Genomic DNA, 6,717 nt, shown 5'->3' on the forward strand with positions numbered 1-6,717 from the left:
AAAGAGAGAGAGAGAATTTTTTTAATATTTATTTTTTAGTTTTTGGCAGACACAACATCTTTGTTTGTATGTGGTGCTGAGGGTTGAACCCGGACCACACGCATGCCTGGCGAGCGCACTACCGCTTGAGCCACATCCCCAGCCCCTTTGTTGATGTTTTCTATTTTTAAATTCATCTTAATATTGGTGCCTTGATTGTTTTTTTTTTCACTCACATCATGACTTTCCTAATTATTCATATGGTAAGTGATTTTCTATTATATCCCAGATATATTATATTATATTAGACTCTGAATCCTATTTAATATTACCGTTTTTTGATAGTCAGTCTCTCTTTCAATGAGTAAAATAAAGGCCACATTAGTGGGTATGTTCAGCTTTGTGCTGGGTTTCAGCAATAACATCCAGAACCCTAAGCTGTTACAAATATGTGGGGTAAAATTTCATCTAACTTTCTTGGCTTTGCTTATTGTTCAAAACCAACAGGCACAGAAATAAATCTCCAATAAAGAAGTTTTCTTTTTAAGAAAAGGATTAGAAAGAAGGTGAACTAACAACAAAACACCTTTTTTGGCAATATTCAACCTACTCCAGCCAAATACCAACAGAGAACAACATATCACTCCTCTTCTATTATTTCAGCTGGCCAGAAAGTAGTAGTTAACCTTTTATTCTATGCCCTAGCCCCTGTCTTGTAGAGTAGCAACATATAAGAGATGTATTGGAGGCAATAAACTTATTGCCACACTTCTCTCCAAGTCCCAATATCCCTATGCAGTTCATCTTCTTCTTGATATCTTCTGGGGTCTTCCTAGACTGGTCTGTTGTTTATGGCCAGAGTTGTTTAGTTGTGGGAGGGAGGACCTAGGAGAAATGGTATTACTCCACCTTGACAGAACCCAAAGTCTATTTCTTGTTCTGAAAGTTTCTGTACATTATGTGAGAGCCTGATACACATTAGATTTCAATAAATAGTCAATGTTCAAATGAAGGAATCAATACAGCGTAGACCCTCTCTACAGTAATTTGTATCTGGATTCATTAATTCCTGAGTTCATATTCTAGATTAAAACTTGCTTCTGCTAGTAGTCCATTCTACTATCAATGGATTAATCCACTGATGAGGTATGAGCCATCATGATCCAATCACTTTCCAAAGTCCCACCTCTGAACCTTGCTGCATTGGAGACTAAGCCTTCAACATTTGAGACTTCAAGTGATATTCCAAATCCAAACCATAAAATCCCCATTTCTGATGCTTCTTTCCATGAGAAAGTGGTTTCGTACATAGGTCAATCCTAGCCTGTCTTCCCAACTTCTTTCACTCTACTCCAGGCAAGTAAGGTAACTAGTGAGTTTGGAAAATAAAACCTGACATCCACAATAAACATGTGAGTTGTTCCAACTTACCCACGTAGGTGCCAGTAGCACTATACCAGAATGTGTCTCTTCATATTATTAGAGCCTCCTAGAAGATTGGAAGAGGGTAGACTCACCATGTCCACTGTCATTAAAGTCGGTTATAAATTTCTGCCTCAATTAACTGACTCATCTCACTCACTGTAATCTCCTTGGAACTAGAAAGGAATCATCCAATAAACATTTTTGAGCACTGACCAATGGTCAGATATTGTGCTGTTATGCAAAGATGGATTTGTTAAGGTGACTACCCTGACATACTGCATTGTCTTTCGTGGGGTCTGGAAATATAAGCAGTAAAGTCAAATAACTTATGTTAATGCTATAACAGAAATATGATAAATTGTAGCAAAAGTGTGGAGCACATGTAAGCTTTTAAATGCATTACCTAATTCAACACAATACCTAAAAAGAGCCCTGGGAAGTTAATCATAGTAATAACCCCAATAATATAGCTAACATTTACTGGGCACTTGCCATGGGGAAATGCTGAGTGTTTTACATGTACTTTCTTCATAATTATCCCAGAAACACTTTAAGGTAGACATTTTCCTGCCATCATTTTATGGTAGAGAAAATCAAAGCATAAAGGGGAAAAACTGGTTTTCCCAGCATTAGACAGGTAGTTAATGAGGAGTCCACCTACCCCAAACTCTAACTTTTAATCACTAGGCTTCATTGCCCCTCTACAAATAAAGAAATAATGATTGAATTTTATTCATTTCTGCATTCCTAGCACATTACAATATATGTGGCAAATGCCAAGAATTTAATAACTAATAAGATGTAAAATCATGGCAGGAGGCGAGAGAAGAGAGAGGCTCTTTAACTTGGGGGGGAATAATCAGTCAGAAAAACAAAATGATACATTCATGTGATTTGTGACAGTAGTAGTACTACTGTCACCAGGAAGAAGTCATTGAAGGGCAACATATTTGCAAATATTTAGAGTTCTGATTTATGGTGTAGAGGGCAGGCTGTATACACAGCTGTATTCACTCCTGGATGTTTGTTTGGTCTATAAATAATGGCAGTGTGCTATAGTGACAGTTCAGAAGTATGCAGAAAAAAACACTCCTGGGTGACTCATGTTACTCCCAAACATCCCAATTTTCTGAGAGTAGATCTATATCATGAAAGAAGGGATTATTGTAGAAAGGCTCAAAATTTTATCTGTTGCACAGGAAAGGCTTTCCTTCTATCTCTTCTTAGCCAGAGAGTCCGGGCAACATGGACATTTGTCAGAGGAGTTTCCAAAGCATCAGTAAATAGTAATAAAGGTCAGTGTTTGATTGTCATTTAAAAAAAAACTACATTGACTCAATGGAGTCATATTTTATATTTATTGATAACCCTTTACTTAGAGTTTTAACACCAGTTATAATTAGTTACATTTCACAAAAAGTTATTACACTTTGCTTATCTTTTACTGCCTTTCTTCTAATAAAACATAATATAAAATTATTTGGTGTGTGCCTGTCTGATGATTTGAATATACATACTTTATGGGCAAATGCTATGTTTTTATTTTGATTTGGTTTTCAATTTCCTCTTCCCCAGTTGCTTCTATAACGAGGATATAAAATGACATATAAAAACTCTCAGTAAATGACTGATAAATGGATGTTACCTGTAAATCCTTAATTTATTCTCAAGCCATCAAATCTAGATTATTCAGATGCAGAATATTTTAGTTAGACAAAAATACGATTTAATCTGTCATAAGTTCTTTTTCTGTCCCTCCCACTCCAAACCATCTTATCTCCTGCTGTTCCTGCAGAGTAGCAGACAGAGTTGTTTATATTTTAAATCTGTGCTTTCTAGAATTGTAGCCTGTAGTTAATCGTGTCTATTAAATTTAATTTAATTAGTATCAAATTGAATAAAAATCAAACTCATTCACAGGTTATTTCAAGTGCTTAATAAATAGCTTCCTATGACCACCGTACTAGACAGTAGAGAAAAAGAGCATTTGCATCCTTGCAGAAAATTCTCTTGGACAGTGCTGCTCAAGTAACATCCCTAAGCCCCAGCTCTTCAGGCAGCAACTTTACTGAGAGTCTGACTCAAACTTCTCCCAACTTACAGCTATGCTTTAAAATGCACAAACATGACTGCTCCAATTTTTCAGAGTAATGTGGAGGCAGACACAGAGCTGGTAGGAAATGTCTCGGGGGCTGTTGGGTGAGGGAGCAGACTGATGAAAGCTTCTGGGAGACGACTGTGCTCCACATGTGAATTGGCTCTCTCTAGGACCTGTGTTATTTGAGCAATTACATGTCTAAGGATATAGGGTTTGCATTCTGATGGGGCTGTGAGGTCAGGTCAAAGAGCAGTGCATTCTTTTCCTAGGATGTGAGGGACTGAGTGTGCATCATTAATATATTCTCCATAAATATTCATGGCAGATAATATATATGTATAGCAGTATGTATATATTTACTCTATGTGCACGGTTAAAATTCATCGACATTGCGTTTAGAAAGATTTAATATTTACCATGCTAGAACAACTGTTGTGTGACTAGAAATTACTTTGAAGGAAGGAAAATGGAGATATGTCCTTGAGATATAAGACCCAGTGTGGGCAGGAAGTGAGCAATGTGCTTTTTCCACAGTCGTAATTTTTCTCATCCTGCAACTCCTGATATAGAGACCCGTCTCTGTGATACCATGCACCTGGCTACCTGCTCCATTAGGGAGTCTCTCTGATTGCCAGTCTTCACCCTCCCACTCATTCTCATTGTGAGAATGAATTGTACCAGTTCCTATAAACCTATTTGAATACTACTGCAACAACAAGCAATTAAATATAGACAGACAGACAGATTGGCTGATAGTCAACATGTTTTTATCTGTCTTGAACAGAAGCTTCCCTTCAGTATTAATTTATTGCACATTTACTACATGCCAGGCTCACTTTGCCCATTAGCTTACTTGATCATGACAATATGCTATGAGGCCAGTGCCAGTAAGACACCCATTTTAGAGAAGAGGAAATGGAACCTGAGATAAGCAACTTTCTCAAGGTCACAGAGTGGTAAGTTTCAAGACTTTGATTCAATATGAAACACATTATCTCAAAGAAGTTGGAAAGGTGGGGGAATTAGGATGGAGAGAAGAGGATCTGGAGTTGTATATCTTAATGATTTATGTTTGCAGCAAAGCTGCTGCTGTCTGGGGAAACTTTCCTAATGTGGAAAGGCCATTTGTGCCCTAAACTTGACATTCACACTGTAGTGTGTGTTCCTGCTGTTATTTCCCTGTGGATATGTTCATTTTCCAACTGCAGTCTTCCTTCTCAGCTCTACAACTGAGACTGTGCACAGTAGCAGAGCAGAACACTAGGTTTTTAGATTGGTGAATTCCCTGTGCACTTCCCTTAATTTCCTCAGTTTTTATTTTCACACCCCTGGAAAGAGTCACTGACAGATACCCAGGCAGAGCAACCAAGCACAGGACCATCTCTGGTTTCCGATAAGATTATTCACAAAGACAAAAGCCTGGAACACTTTACAGATGCAAGTAAAAGAAGCCAGTTCAGCCTACCAGGGCCAAGGAAAATAGATTGCAGTGTCAACTTAATCAATGGTTCATCGCTGTACTTTTTCAGTGCTTGAACCTTATTAGGATTGAGGCAGCATTGCCTGGCTGAAAATCAATCGAGAATTTTTCAAACAGCTCCAATCTGCAGAAATACAATTGCAAATAAGTTGATGGCTTTTCCAAGTGCCTTGGGAAATTCCATGCAGAGCTAAGAGAGGCTGGTACACAGATAGATCTCTGAATGGGGTTCAGGAGCAGGCAAAGAGGATAAGGAAGTCAGCAGAGAGCAGGGTAGAATTCCAAATCTAGGGCAAATTGACAGAACTCCGTATGTGGGGTCAATTTTGAAGATGCAGTGGCTGAACACAGCAATATCAGGGTTATGCTCTCTCAATACAGAAACTGACTTCAGGCTAAGATTGGAATAACAGATCCTATAAAAGAGTCATTGAGTTTCTCTTTGAGCCCTGACATAGCATATAGAAATGGCTTCAGGGATGATATGGATTATCAGGACAAAAGACAAGATGCAAAAGGACAGTGACAGATGAGCTGACCTAAAGAGGGGTTGAACAGTATATTAGAGAATGTAACAATGCTTATATGTGCCACCTCAGTTAGCTTGTGGTTAAATATGTAATAGAAAAGTGTTAAATGCAGGCATTATTATAAAACATAAAGAATCACAAATTAACTTAGAGAATGATGAGTATCAGAGAGAAAGAGAAATAAATAAATAAATAGATAAACAAATGAATAAATAAATTTTGGTTTTGTAGTTAAGAACCTGGACCTTCAAAAATCACTGAGATCTGAGTTAAATCCTGATTCCACCTTTTGTGATGTACTTTATCTCCTTAAGAAAAAACTCCAAAGTCATTAACAATTTTAACAATTTCTACCCCTCAGACTGCTTCAAAAGATAAAATGAATTAATTAAATGCTGAACACCATGACTGCCACAAAATTCATGATCCCAGAGGGTAGAAGATGATGCTATTCATTGTTAGGAGAAAACAATTAGTAGTTTGACCAAAGTAATTGCTATGAATTGAATTGTATGATCCACAATATATATGTTCAAGTCCTGAACCCCAATATTTGATAATATGAACTTATTTGGAAATAGGGTCTTTGCATCAAGTTAACATGAAGTGGTTAGGGTGGAAGTTAATCCAATATGATTGGTGTCCTTATAATAATAAATGCAGAGATAGATCTACACAAAGGAGACACATAGAAGGTGACCATAAAGCTGGAGACAAGGATTGAAGCTTTGCATTTCAGAGTCAACTTGGGGATACTAGAACTTGGAAGAGGCAAGAAAGAATCATCCTATACAGGATTCTCTGGGATCATATTGAGCTAACATCTTGATTTCAGACTTCTGGTCTCCAGAACTGTGAGAAAATGCATTTCCTTTGTTTTAAGCAAAACCGTGTGTGGTACTTTGTTAAGCAGCAAAAATAAACTAATATAGTTGTGACTCCTATATGAGAAAAGCCTGTCCATTTAGCTCACATTTTATTAACCGTTAGTCTAGACTGACTAGGGTACTTTGCTTCACTAGGAAAATATACAAAAATACAGAAAGTATGCCAAAATACAGTTTTGAATGTTATAATTTTGTGGAAGACTGTGGTTTACATTATAGTAACAAAATATTGTGTTGAATGTTATATTAGCCAGTGTGGGTTGTCATAGCAAAACACTATAGACCAGGTGGCTTAAATAACAGAAATTTATTCTGTCA

The sequence above is a fragment of the Marmota flaviventris genome, chromosome 9, assembly GCF_047511675.1.
Source record: "Marmota flaviventris isolate mMarFla1 chromosome 9, mMarFla1.hap1, whole genome shotgun sequence".
Taxonomy (NCBI): domain Eukaryota; kingdom Metazoa; phylum Chordata; class Mammalia; order Rodentia; family Sciuridae; genus Marmota; species Marmota flaviventris.